Source organism: Hibiscus syriacus, unplaced genomic scaffold (assembly GCF_006381635.1).
Source record: "Hibiscus syriacus cultivar Baekdansim isolate YM2019G1 unplaced genomic scaffold, ASM638163v2 tig00110422_pilon, whole genome shotgun sequence".
NCBI lineage: Eukaryota > Viridiplantae > Streptophyta > Magnoliopsida > Malvales > Malvaceae > Hibiscus > Hibiscus syriacus.
This window is the reverse complement of record NW_024062732.1, coordinates 1,337,877-1,353,617: the sequence shown is the minus strand read 5'-3', so window position 1 is coordinate 1,353,617 and position 15,741 is coordinate 1,337,877. Positions and strand designations below refer to the sequence as shown.

At 33.7% G+C, this 15,741-nt stretch overlaps 1 long non-coding RNA gene and 1 pseudogene across 1 annotated transcript; one reads left to right on the top strand and one right to left on the bottom strand.

Moving 5' to 3' along the window:
• The first annotated feature begins 1,811 nt into the window (after positions 1-1,811).
• LOC120124677 lies at positions 1,812-2,739 on the top strand. The gene is made up of 2 exons (XR_005516293.1): positions 1,812-2,138; positions 2,380-2,739. It is a non-coding gene; the product is annotated as an uncharacterized LOC120124677 (long non-coding RNA).
• An 8,602-nt stretch (positions 2,740-11,341) lies between these two features.
• LOC120124616 lies at positions 11,342-14,713 on the bottom strand (annotated as a pseudogene).
• Between the last annotated feature and the right edge of the window lie 1,028 nt (positions 14,714-15,741).

Here is a 15,741-nt window from a genome sequence, read left to right as displayed (position 1 = left end):
ATACAAGGATATCATATAAAATAAAATAAAAAGAATAAAAGAATTGAAAGAAATAAAAAAGAATCGTGAATTAAATAAAATCGAATTCTCAATTTCCAACTATAGAGACAATATATAATTGATTTAGGGCTTGATCCACTAAATCCCCAGCGGAGTGGCCAAGCTGTCGACACCGTTTTTTGCTCGGGCGGGGAAAAACTTAATATGACTTGGGGGTTTTTCCTTTGAAAATGTTTTGAAATGTTTTGGAGTCACTATCGACCTTTTGGGTTAAGTAGGTCGAATACCTAAAATGCCTTTTAAAAGAGTTTTTAAGAAAATGTCATTTTAAAAGATAAATCAGTCTGCGTGTAACCAAAAATTCATTCTTTTTTGTAATAAAAAAAGAGTTCGGGATCAATTACGTGTGGGGAAGGATAAGCACCCCCAAAACGCCCAAAAATTGGTACCCCATCGATTATAAATTGTCTCTAATAGTGGAAATATAAGAATTTGAATATAAATTTAAGTTACGATCCTATTATTCCATATTCAACCATACAATTTTTATTTAACGAAAAATTCTAAGGAGAAATAAAAAATATTCTAATATTTCCAATCGAAGAGAAATAATCCCTAAAATACTTTAGAACGAATATTTCTCTTTAAAATTGAAATAAAAAATATATATAATAATTTCTCCCAAGAATTCAAGATTAAAATAATTTGACTCAACCAATGAAAGAAATTAATCTAATTTATCCAAATTATATGATTAAAAAAGATAAGGGATATTCAAATATTTAAAAATATCGAGACTTGATCCCTAATAAAATTAGGTGAATTATCTCGATAAGTTTAAATAAACGAATATTTCCTTTTCCTTTCAAACTTAATTAATTTTAAATGCAATCAATTTTTTAAGGTTTTTCTAGAGGGATATTTATTTATTTTAAAACATCGGAAAAGGACATCTAGTTACTTTAAGATCGTCCCTTCTTAATATTTTAAAATAAATAAATACTACCCTTAATCCAATTATGTAATTGGTTGAGTTATGCTTATGAGGATTTTAGGCGAAATAAAATGTCATAGAACATAATATTTATTCTAAAATATAATATTTACACAAGGCTCTACATACAATATTACATATACATATCATAACATAATGTATGTAAAATAAATACATAATAATATATGTAAAATAAATACGTAATGCATAAAACATATTTAATGGTACAACATAAAACAATATCCATGTGCATTCATTCATGACATAGTGAAAAAATAAGTGTAAAATAATTTTAAGATTATAAATATAAATAAAACAAGTATCAAGGTATGAAACAAGAAAATAAGATAATATGAACCCCAAAATCATAATAAAACATAATACATATGACTAAAATGAAAGGACATAAAAACAATGGTCAAGTTTAATGAAATAGCAAAGCAAATAATGACTAAACTGTAACAAAATGAACCATAATGTCAAATTCAACAAATATAACAAAATGAGGTATTGGGTGACCAAAACGCTAAAACAAGGGAAAGATCCAAGGAGCTAAAGGTGATTTCACCCTAACAGTGACCAAAGCGTAAAATACGTTGAAACTGGGAGGACGTAGACTGAGATTTAACCTTAAAATTATGACCAATATACCAAGAGTTTCCTAAAGTTAGGGGACCTATACATAATAAACCCATTATTTAGTGACTGAGACATAAAACACGCTGAAGGTTCAAGGACCTTAGCGTGATTTACCCAAAAATCTCAAAATGAGATCACTTCTCCTCTTCTTCTCTGCATTCTACCCGATAAAATTAAAATCCCTAACCTCCCTCTCCCTTTCTTCTTCACTCAATACCCACGGTGGCCACCTCATCAATGAATCGAAGCCCTACGACATCCTGGCCACTGCATATTGGTAGATATTCGCTCCAACTGGCCACCCCGAACCGACATAGGAATTAAGTCCTCCTAAACACGGCCGAAATCGAACCCCAACTAGCCTCTCTTCCTCCTATCACCGAGAACCAAACCGCTCCAAGATCGGCCACTAACACCACTCAACAACGATCTAAGACTCAAGTAAACGACTCTTAAAACTTCTCACCGACGACAACAACCCCAACGAACCCTCCCCGGCAGCAAGGTAAATATTCCAGATCTTTATTTTATTTCATTTTGTTTTTAGCCTAGAACTAGTATTGAACGAAAAGAAAAAATACATTAGAATACCTTAAAATTTTGATTGCTGAAAAACTTGTAGAGTTTCTTTTGTTTGATTTCTCATAAGTATTCTTTGTCTCCATTATGTTTCATTTTCTTAGGTATATACCCATTATAGAAAAAAAAACTATCCCCTAAGCAATACATTTGATTGCCATATCTAGCAATTCGGCGGTGCCAGAGTATGGTTATTGACATGGTGGCTGTCAGGTCAATGGCACATCCTTGACTGGAGCAGGGCAGGCATAGGGGCATGGTGTTGCTGGGAGGTAAGGCATAGGGATAGCTGTTGCAGGAACCGGGTCTGGACCGGGTCGGATCTTGGGTCGGGTCAAACACTTGGCCTGGAATCGGGTCACCCCAGTGGGTTAAAAAAATGGTGCTTACAATAGAATCGAATGGAATTTCATGGATGATACACTAAGGCCATCTCCAACCCTCATCTCTATTGTACATCATCTCTATCTCTACTCTAAAGATGAAACAGTAATTCATATTTAGTACTATCTCTACATTACCACCAACTCTACTTTATTCACAATATTTAACTGTTATAATATTGATTTTGCAAATATAAAATAAAATATATACATTTCTAATAAATATCAAGATAAAAAGCATAAACAATACATTCATAAATAACATTGCGAAAATACAAATAAATAAGAAAAATACAATTTATAATAATAATAATGGGTTGTTGGTTAAAATGTTGTTTGAGTTTTATTAGTATTTTCTATGTTTTTATGTTTATTGTAGTTTTTATGTTTCAAAAAATTAGTATATTTATTTATCTAATTTCAATGTATTTTTATCTATCTTGCAATTTAATCTACTTGAATTTATTATATTATATTTAATTTTTATTTTATTGTGTAGAAATTACAATAAAAAAAACACAAAATAAATTTAAAAAAACCAAAAATCAGAAAAATAACAAAAAAATGTAGTGCAGTTATAGTGGAACGCCAATTGTGGCGTGCACTGTAACCCGACGTCATAATCCAGCATAACAATGGCGATGGGTCGGAGTATAAGATCATCTCCAAAGTGGAGATGAATGCCACTCCAGCGATGCGTTGGAGGTGAATGCCACTCCAACGATGCGCTGGAGGTGAATGCCACTCCAACGATGCGCTGGAGATGGAATAAGAGATATTGGAATTCCTGAAAATATGAGGTGTATCATCATGAATTGTCTCATCCGTTTCAACGCAAATTCTTTGGAATGGCTCCACTTCAGCACCCTTTCGACTGAGAAGGAGAATTAGGTAAGGAGACCCTCTTTCCCCATACATCTTCATCTTATATATGGAGAGACTCGCACAATCAATTAGGAAAAACGTGGACAAACAAGATTGGAACCCAATTCGAATGGCTAGAAAATGACCAAAAATCTGACACCTTTTTTCGTTGATGATACGATGCTATTCGCAAAATCCCTGAGAAAACAAATGGATACCATTAAAGATATCTTGCATGAGTTCTGTCAAGTGTTAGGCCAAAAGGTAAGCTTAACCAAAACCAAATATTCTATAATAAAAAAATGTAGAACGCAATTTTAGGGAAACAATCAACAATCTGTGTGGGTTTGCGAAGGTTGGTTATCTAGGCAGATACCTAGGGGTACTTTTATTACACAATCGAGCTGCCAAAGTAACATATCAATTTATAGTGCAAAAAGTATGAGAAAACTTACTAGATGGGTGGCAAAAATTTATCGCTTGCAGATCGAATCACACTAGCCAAGTCGGTGCTTTCTTCCATACCCTATTATTCTATGCAGGGCCGGCTCTGGGCCGGGACAAGAGGGGCACCCGCCCAGGGCCCATAATTCTAATTTATATTGATTTACCATACTTTAATAAATTATTAATTAATTCACCGATTTTGTTAATGCACTCTTTATTTCTTATTATATTGTTATTAAGAGTAAAACTAAATTAAAAGTACTGTAACCCAGAGCCCACAAATATTAATCACTATTTTCTTTTTTTAGGTTACATTAATGAATTAATTTTAATTGCTCGTAACTTGTTAATTAAAATTTGGAAATAACGTTAAAAACTGTTAATTGTTATCAAAATTCAAAAAACAATCTTACTAACATTCAAATTCATAATATTTATCAACGGTTACTTTTTATTCCCTATAAATGAGATGAGAACATTGAAGTAAAATTAACTTATTTCTCTTTTTCTTTCATATTTCAAAATTCATTTGAAAATTATTGTTTTCAATTTTCAATTTCTCATATTTCTCACAATTCACAAACACAAAATCACAATTACTTATCATCAATTGTGGTCATTGAAGCTATTTTTAAAATCCTAAGTAAGTTCATGTTTCCAAATTCTTTTTATTTTTATTTTTATATATTTCTAAATTCTAGATAAATTTATTCTCTTTTTTTTGTTTCATAAATTTTGGATATGAAATGTCAAACGTGGATATGCAGACTTCATCTTCCTTCTAAGTTCAATCATTACAGTGTTACGAATTTGGCGTATAAATACTTCGATCGAGGATCTTCTCATTTACAGGTGTTATTGTTCTTTTCTACATTAGTTGAATAGTTATACAATGTTGCCTAAAAAACATTTGTCTGATAGTGAAAAAAGAAAAAAAAAGAAACAAAGAGATGATTTAATAGAATCACAAAAGGGAGTTCTTGATAAATTCTTTAAAGGTGGAGTAGGAGAGCCTCCTAATAAAAATTTCAATGATATCGCTGGGAATTTAAATAATCTTGATAGTTCTTCAAATTGTACCAATCTAAGTACTACTGATGCAAATTACCATGATATCCTAAATCATATAGATGGTGACATTTCTAATTTAAATGTCCATAATCATGCACAAAATGAGTCTAATGTTGAAGATGTTGGGATTGATCAATACTTAGTCCCTACTGTGGACATTTATGATCCTAGAAATTGGGATAATCTTGATAATAAATCTGGAGATATTTTAATTGAAAATGAGCCTATAAGATAATTGAATTTGAAATTTCCCTTAGCCAATAATTCTAGGCATTTTTCATATGCTTATTTTTCTAGAAAATTGATTAATGGAGAGATTAGTGATAGAAAATGGTTGGTCTATTCTAAACATGTGGAAAAAGTTTATTGTTTTTTGTTGTAAAATTGTTTACAAAGCAAAACAATAAGAGTTATTTAGCAAATGATGGATTAAATGATTGGAAGCATCATAGTGAGAGACTCGAACAATATGAAAATAGTATTGAGCATATGACTAACATGAATATTTGGAGTGAATTAAGAGTGAGATTAAAAACTAATCACAAAGAGATGATTTAATAGAATCACAAAAGGGAGTTCTTGATAAATTCTTTAAAGGTGGAGTAGGAGAGCCTTCTAATAAAAATTTAAATGATATAGTTGGGAATTTAAATAATTTTGATAGTTCTTCAAATTGTACCAATCTAAGTGCTACTGATGCAATTACCATGATATCCTAAATCATATAGATGGTGACATTTCTAATTTAAATGTCCATAATCATGCACAAAATGAGTCTAATGTTGAAGATGTTGGGATTAATCAATACTTAGTCCCTACTGGGACATTTATGATCCTAGAAATTGGGATAATCTTGATAATAAATCTGGAGATATTTTAGTTGAAAATGAGCCTATAAGAAATTGAATTTGAAATTTCCCTTAGCCAATAATTCTAGGCATTTTTCATATGCTTATTTTTCTAGAAAATTGATTAATGGAGAGATTAGTGATAGAAAATGGTTGGTCTATTCTAAACATGTGGAAAAAGTTTATTATTGTTTGTTGTAAAATTGTTACAAAGCAAACAATAAGAGTTATTTAGCAATGATGGATTAAATGATTGGAAGCATCTTAGTGAGAGACTCGAACAACATGAAAATAGTATTGAGCATATGACTAACATTAATATTTGGAGTGAATTAAGAGTGAGATTTAAAACTAATCAAACACTTGCTAAAGATTTGCAACAAAGGAATTTCAAAAGCGAAAGAACGTTGGAGGCAAGTTTTAATAAGAATAGTTTGTGTTGTAAAATGGCTTGCTAAAAATAATTTAGCTTTTCGAGGATCTAGTGAGAAAATTTACGATGAGAGTAATGGAAACTTTATAGGATTAATTGAAATGATTGTTGAATTTGATTTGCCATATGCAAGACCATATTAGTCATATTCAAAATGAAAATATTCATTATCATTATCTTGGTCATAAAATTCAAAATGAACTAATCTCTATTGGCCCATAGTATTAGAACTTCTATTATAAAGATCATCCAGACGACAAAGTATTTCTCTGTTATTCTTGATTGTACCCCTGATGTAAGTCATCAAGAACAAATGACTCTAATAGTGCGATGCGTAAATATGTCAAACAACAAAGTAAAAATAGAAGAGTACCTTTTAGAGTTCTTGAAAGTGGATGATATATCTGGATTGGGGCTTTTTAATGAATTAGTAAATAAATTGCAATCTCTAGAGTTGAGCGTTGATGATGTGAGGGGCCAAGGATATGACAATGGTTTTAATATGAAAGGAAAACACCAAGGTGTTCAAAAGAGATTGATTGAAATAAATCCTAGAGCTTTATATATGACATGCACTTGTCATAATCTTAATATTTCTCTTTCTAATATGGCACATTATTGTGTTAAAGATATTTCATTGTTTGGGATTGTGCAACGTATATATTCATTGTTCGCAAGTTCTACCAAAAGGTGGAAAATTTTATGTGATAATGTTCCAGAATCTGTGAAATCTTTATATGATACTCGATGGGAAAGTCGAATTAAAAGTGTCAAAGCTATTAAATGTCATGCTCCTAAAATAAGGTTAGCTTTGTTAGAATTATATGAATATTGTGGCAATGATGCAAAAAGCAAAAAGTGAAGCAGAAAGTTTAGCTAGTGTCCTTCAAAGTTTTGAATTCTTACTTGGAATGGTTATCTGGTATGATATTTTATTTGCTATCAACACGGTGAGTAAGAAATTACACTCTAAATAAATGTGCATTGATACTACCATAAAGGAGTTGGAAGGTGTAATGTCATATTTTGAAAACTATATAAATAAGGGATTCGAAGCTAGTATAGATATTGCTAAAAGTCTTGCATTAGATATGAACATAGAGCCAATTTTTCTGACTAAGCGTTGTATTTTTAGAAAAAATACAATTTGATGAGAATGACCATGATGAAGAAATGCAATCAGCAGAGGAGTCTTTTAAAGTTAATTATTTTGTTGTTGTTGTTGATATGGCGATCGCTTCTTTGAAAGATAGATTTGAGAAGTTAAAGTTTTTTTTAAAATTATTTTAGATTTTTAATTGATTCTACAAGGTTGAAATCATTGGATGACAATAAATTAAAAGAATGTTGCAATAATTTTAAGATTACTTTTTCTCATAATAACTTGTCGGATGTTGATGCAGATGATTTTTTTTTCTGAAATGAAAGTGTTGCAATTGACTTTGCCAAATGTATTCATGTATGCGCTTGAAGTTCTTGAGTTTGTTAAAGCTAGAGATTGTTATCCTAATGTTTCAATTGCTTATCGAATCTTATTAACAATGTCGATAACCGTAGCATCCGCAGAAAAAAAAATTTAAAGTTGAAATTATTGAAGAATTACTTGAGGTCAACAATGTCAAAGGAAAGATTGAATGGGCTAGCTATGTTATATATTGAGAAAAATATGTTGGAAAGCATTGATGTTGACACTATCATCAATAATTTTGCATTAAGAAATGATCGAAGGCAATGTTTTTTTATAAATATTTATATGCTTAAATATGTTTTTGGCATTTTTGATATTGTAATGAATTAATATTTATTTAATTTAATAAAAAAATTAATTGAAATTTTATATTGCATATTTTTTAAAATTTCTTTTAAATTAGGGCCTGATTCTATTCAATCGACACAATTACCAAAAGTAATTTGCTTGGAAATCGTGAAGATTATTAGGGGATTTGTTTGGAACAAAACAGAAAAGAGACAAGAAATTAGTTTGGTGAGAATGTGCTACGCGAGCCTATTTCAAAAGACGACCTTGGCTTTAAACACTTGGAAAAACAAAATGATGCGTTCCTTATGAAGATAGCATTCAAGTTAGTCCTCCGACCAGATCAACTCTGGGCATAGGTGATGCGTTCAAAATATGAATGGAGGGGACTCGTTCCCGATAATATAATCCGGAGGAATTGCTCGCGATTATGGAAAGGGGTGAGTACGGTTTGGAGCGACGTAAAGTCAAGCCTAGTTTGGACGGTGGGCGATGGAAGGTCAATCGACTTCTGCAGAGACTCCTTGCTAAGTGATATTGGTCCTTTAAAAAACCATATACTAAAACAGCAAGACGGATCAAACTTACCAGCGGCAACGGTGGCAGAAATGGTAGATGAACAAGGTAAATGGAGATGGCCAATCATATACGAGACACTACCCGTACAAATAATCCATAGATTAAAGGCTACGATGACCCCGAAGCAAGTACGGCAGATGGATACCCCAGGATGGAAATGGCAACCAAATCGAAAGTTCACTGTTTGTTCTGCATACCAGATTCGGCCAGAAAATTACTCAAGACCGACAGAGAAGATATGGCAAACTATTGCCAAATATCAAGGGTTACAAAGAATAAAGATCTTCTTATGGCTACTCGCAAGCGGAAAACTACTAACAAATAGCGAACGTGTAAGACGTCATATGGACACACAAGCGAAATGTGGACTTTGTGGAGCGACGGAGGAAACAATTAATCATCTTTTTAGAACCTGCCCGCCTGCATTGGAAGCCTGGAAGAGACTTGTTGGACAAGAGAAGCTGTCCGAATTTTTAACCTTGGATATTAAAAAGTGGATTTTAACCAACCTGCTGCAGCCAAGCTATTTTACGGTTGATGAAAAGGAATGGGATCTAATGTTCGGTGCACTACTTTAGACAATATGGAAAGTGGAAACACCGAAATTTACATGCCTTTGATTCAGAAAAATGGGGAGACAATCATGTTAGAGCAAAGCAAACAAATTCAAATGGAGGGAATCCGAACCATGGAATCAGCGGCTAGAGCAAGAAATATGGGATGTGTCTGAGGCACAAACGACGAGTCGATGGAAGGCACCAATGGAAGGATGGACAAAGTAAATGTAGATGGAGCAAGGGACGAAGAAGACGGATACACGGCATGCGAAGGAGTAATTAGGAACAGCAATGGCGAGTGGATGATAGTATTCGCAAAAACAATTGGAATATGTTCGTTGGTGCATGTGGAAGCGGAACTATGGGGGATTTTTGAAGGCTTATCGCAAGCATGGAAAATAGTATGAGACGGATAATCCTAGACACAGACAATGTTGAAGTTTATCGGATGTTAACACAGAACGTACAAAGGGCGATAGCCCCGTCTATCCTACAACACATACGTGACTTGGTGGAAAGGAACTGGATAGTCACCTCCTCGCAGATTCGGAGGGAAGCCAATAAACTAGCATATTGCATGGCAAAGATGACCCAGAAAGATGACTTTGAAGGAAGGGAATGGACGTCACCTCCACAAGCAGTCCTAACAATCCTGTGCGAGGATCGAACTAATAATACTGGAAGTTAGTTTAGAGTAGTTTCAATCTTTTCTTACCCAAAAAAAAAAATCAGAATAAATTTTAATTAAAAATAATAATATATTTCAAATTTTTTAGTAATTTAATTTTTATTTTTGATATTTGTTTTTTAATATTTTATATTTTAAATTTAGAATTTTTTATTTAAGAAATAAATAAATCCCTAAACTTAAAAAAACTAATTTAGACCAAATATTGTTATGTCAATCGTTATGTGGACCGTTATGTTAGCACCGTGAAGTGTCATGTTAGCACCATAACTCTCAATGACGGAAATTGTTGATCAAATGATCACATTGAAGTTTTTTAAAATTTAAGGACCACATTGAAGGTAAAAATAATAATCTTTTTGGAATAATAAAAGGATATCTGGCATTTTTTCCCTTGAATTTATGTGTTTTACATCGAAAAGTTCAAAAAAATATTGTATTTAAAATATACATTACAAGTCAAAAAAGTAACCTAAAGTAATGTTTTCTTTGTTAAATTTTCATTATAAAAAGAGTATAGCTAAGTTGTAAATAAAAAAGGTTTCATAACGACACAACTAAGAGTTGTTGTTAAGTAAGAGAAGAATTAGCAGCCCTCGTCTCCATAAATACAGAACATTAGTCCCTCGTCATTCAAATCAAGTTTCCATCTCAGATTATTCCTCTGCTAGCTTCTTTAGTTGCTTTTCATGGCATCGATATATTCAAATCAAGAACTGATTTGAAGACGATGAAAATGTGTCGAATCCTGTCAAAGGAATGCAATGCTCTCACGAACAAATCCAGTTTATGCAATCTCACATCGAGAGAACAAAGACATGGTGCTGATACCTGATTCAAGCCGGAGTTGGTTTCGTTTTTATTCAACTTTCGTTAGCAACGACGATCCAGGTACAGATGATCGTAAACTGAGTTTCGATTTCTTACCCGCTCGCGAAGTGGAGATTCTTGCAGTTGCCGATAAAGGCTTCGTCCTTTGCAAAAGCCAAGATCCAAAAGAGCAGCATTATATTTGTAAACCCACGACTCGGCAGCGGGAACTCATGCCGAGGCCAGATCGTTATCATACAGCAACGAAGATCGCCGTGAGTGAGCTCAAATCAAATCCTTTGTGGTTCAAAATCGTATGGATAGCGGATGATTTAGTAGTCTCCGATCAATGCAAAATCTTCGATTCGACTACTTGGATCTGGAAGCGATTGCATAATTTGAAGTTAGGTAATTACGAGTTCGTTGACTCGGCCGACGGAGTATCAACTCAAGGCAGGTTGCACTGGATCACACGCAGATTACGTATAAAATACGATCTATTCATCTGAATAAAGAGAGTTGGTAGTCGAATTCGGTGCCCAAAATCGTGCAACTACATCTCTTCTTATTCGATCAATCTCGCCAAACTTGAAGGTAAGCTGGCAGTAATATCACAGAGACGAGATTCAGAGTTGTCGGAGATATGGACGAGATTCGGTGCCAAAATTTAGTGCCATGCATGTAGTAATTTGGTTAACAAAAAGAAAAGAAAACCCTTTTCGAATTAAAATATGCAATCCTGGTGAATGACAATAATCATTTGATTGAGTCTGCTCATCAAATCAAAAAAATAATAATAATATTTGACTAAAATGCCTACACAGACTCTGTTGTATAATTAGAGAAATGAAGCATCAACTTGCCCAAAGTTTCTGGATAAAATTTTCTTGCGAATAAATAACAAGGTCGCCTTATTCCATTCCACATGCAAGGTCCAGTCAGCACTCTCTGCAATTCCACGCATAAACAAAATTCATTTATTGCTGATTTAATTTCGACCTTAAGCATCATATTAGAATATTTCTTGATAGACAGTAAAAATCATTTATTGATAGACGGTAAAAGCTGAACAAAGTAAATATTTCTTTAACCTTTGAATCACTTGTGAAATGTACGACGTCGTCAATGGACTGCAGAAAATACAGAACGATGAGTTACTTTCTTAAAATCTAAACCAACCAAAACTTGAAGCATAAACCGATAAATACGTCGGCGAATCGTATATGTAATGTAACGGCATACCGTGAGATTCTTGAGGAACTCCAACGTGATATCCTCCGGCTTAAATGATTTAGGATGCCATCTCCGTTCAGACCAGTCCACATACGTTACCGACCGATTTGCTATTCCATCGGGATCAATCATCTGTATGCAAGCATGCAGAAATAAATTGTACATAAGAATCAAAGCAAGTAGTACAGATACAAGCAGAATAAACAAGTCTGATGTACCGACGTTGAAAAAGTTGGTAAGTAATGCTCGTCTGCGTAGCAATTGCGGCCTTCCATATTCGGCTGTCACAACACACATAATACATATGCGTAAATTTTCCGAAACCCATATATGTGACCGTGGTTTGCATTATTCTTAATACGTACAATACTGACTATAACAAAAAAAAAGTAAACTCCATGAACCAGATTACCTTGCAGTAATACCTAAACTTTGTGTAATATAGGCTGTCCGCCATGACTATTATAGCATGTTGTCGCTTCAACGAGAACCACTGAAATTAAATACGAGTGGAAACCGATTTATTAGCACCTTGGATTGTCACATTTATAATCACAGAAACGCTGGATGTTTCATTTATGCAAAAAGCAAACCCCAAAATGTAGTTGACTACAATTGTCCATTGTTGGTTGCGAACCCGGATGCCCAATGGCAATGGAGGATCCGGGATTTCTGTATATCGAATACCAAGCTTCAAGCTAACTACATATTTCAACCGACTATTGTTCTAACTTATGTATGCTGACTAGAATGACTCCTGATAGCTAGACATAGATGCATACAAGAATTTCCCTACATATCAATACCATTTTTCTGGAAACGCTACATATGCTGAAAGCCACATTGTTATGGTAAAAGGATTTACCTGTGAACCTTTTCGAAAATCTTTCTTTTCAACTTCGGGCATCATATGCTCTGAATACCTCCCTGATCCATGCGGACCGAGATCCACAAAACTGACGAGAGGAAGAGATCAAACGTGGGATAAGTAGCTTCTATAAACTATTTACAACAACAAACGCAGAGGCTTTCACAGTACGTTACATGTAACGGGATAAAACGAAGAGTTCAGTGTTGGTTACCAGTCGATAAAGCTGACGTTAGTGAGCGTCAAGTAGTTGTAGACGTAATCAAAGTTCTGTAATGGTATGCAACTGTAAAAGAAGGTTTAAAGAAAGGTAGAGCTTCAGATAACTACTTATCAGGAGAATATTAAGAAACAAGATCCTATACCTCAATTACCTTTCTGACAGCAACACAAACTGCTGGTTATCAGGGTCTGAAAGTGCGTGTGCCAACAGTCTCCTCTCAGCATCAACCATGGAAATTTTCCCCCAAACCACCTGCATTTTTCAAAGATGCTTTTCAGGCGGCACTATATAGTGATGTTCAAGCATAAATTACAAGTGCACACTCTCTCAAAGTAGATTTCCATCATGAATCTCTCAGCGTTTTGGATGCAATTTTTTCCATAGCTTAATGTCATAATCCTAAACAAGATAAAATGGATGAAATGATTAATTCCACCTACCGATTCACTGTGAATCTCTCGACCCTTAAAATACTGACTTGTGTGTACTGGCTTTTCTTTCGAAGCATGAACATAAATGGAGAACCTACCCTCATGGCCCTGCAGAAAAAGATCAAATGAATGTAAATAAGAGGTTGTATAACCATAACCAAGGCAAAGTGAAGACAAAAAAATCGATGAATGATGAGTGAGCAACAAAGTCACACCTGAAAGAACTTATCCCATAATGCCTCAAAAGGGAGTGTCCCTGGTGTAAGAAACAGGAAAGCGATTTTTGGATTGCTGGACTCGACAGAGTGTCCTTAGGATTTCACTAATTACAACCAGAGAGATCGTCTCGCCATCAGTTAATTCCCTAGCAGGAACTTTCGGAGCCGGCGGCTGCTTCCGAAAAGTCAAAGTACAGTCCGTAGAGAAGATAAAGCAGGCAGCAGAAGTCCTCGGAGGGTAAACATATGCAACAATCAAGAACAAGATCACGAAATTCACCAATACAATAATCCACACAGGCCTCTTTCTTGAACCAGACATGATGGGAATATCTTTTACATTTAGCTACCAACGCCACGCATGAGTTGCCTTCATCTACATTGAAGGCAACATTTCAGTATCTCAAAACATCACCCACTTCCCTTAACTTCCCCATCTTATTGCTCCCCCGCAACCGTTGACCGTTGACCTCAAAGAGAAACACCTTCACTGCATGCAATTAAGTTTTTTTTTTAAATCAGACCCTAAGCTGAAAAAAGGGCAAGTGGTGGACAAAGACATCATCAAATTAACCGATACAGGACAACAAACGAGTATGTTTCTCAATCAACCTTAAAAAACATGTTTTAAATGTAAGGTCAGGGACCCCTGCTGTTATCATCACTAACACACAGATACACACACAAATCATGTTAACAAAGCAGATATTTGATAGTCAACTTCACCAATCTAAGAAGCTGATCGTAATGGGAAAAGGGAATAAATTGAGGGTTTGCAGATGTGATTGAGATGCAATGGGATTGAACCATGAATGCAGAAAATGAATGAACAAATGGAGTAAAAAAGATCAAACTAGTATTATGAACTCAAGTGGATGAAAAAAAGTGATGAAAAAGAAAGAACTCACAGCGATGAAGTGATGGAAAGTACCTTGAATCTGGGAATGGAGTGTAATGAGAAGAGTGGATAAGTTGAGAGATGCAAAGAGAGTGATAGATCCAGATCCAGATCCAGTAGTAGCAATGGCAATCTAAAAAAGGTCTCGAGGAAGTAGAGAGAACACCTAAAATAAACTCATTTTTTATTTGAATAAAAACAATATTTTCTTTTCTGTCGTGCAAGGTTCCCCCCACTTTGTCCAAAGTTTCCAACTTGGAGAAAATGAATCATTTCAACACCTACAGTTTTATATACCTAATTGGCCATTTGATTTTAATATATCTTTCTCCTACTAAATTTGTTACATTTAAAATTTTTATAGTATGGGTCAAAAATTTTTGTAGTAAAATTTTGAAAATTGAATTGATTGATATATGAAATATATTATAAATTTTAGGGTAAACTATATCATAGACCACCCAACTATAGTACATTTTCATTTCGACCACTATTTTTGAATTCTCGTCAGTCAGACCACCCAACTATTTAAATGCTTTCAATTATACCACTAGTCGTTAACAATTAACGAAAGTTAATAAAATTAGTATAATTTACGTTTAGTCTTTATTACGTGCACAATCTATCAAAGTGATCATAATTTTAAATTAATTTAATATATTTAATCCTCCAATTATATGATGACATGTGTCACAATATCATTGGAGGACTTTTGTTAATTTATTTAAATATTTTCCCTCCAATCGGATGGTGTGCACCATCTGATGGAAAGAATGCAAATTAAAACAACAATGTATGTTGCGTTGGAAGTGGGGGAAGGACCTCTACCCAATGATAAGGAACTACCTCAACCACTATCTCAAGACTATTTTCTAGTATAATTCTTACATCAATTAATATTTATCTTTTAATATAATGAAGGCTAGAATAATAAAAATAGAAGCAACACTAAAACGATTCAAGTCGGGATGGATCGAATATAAACAATATATTTTAAAATATATTATTTTTTAAGTGGTTTGAATATAATAAATATATTACTTTGATCATTTAAAATATGATAAAAATAAAAGCAATACTAAAATGACTTGATTCGAATGAATTAATTTATTCGAATCAAGTCGAGGCGGGTCGAATATAAACAACACTAAAACTACTTAATTCGAATAAATTAATTTTTTAAAATATATTCGACATGGATTGACTTGATTCAAATAAATTA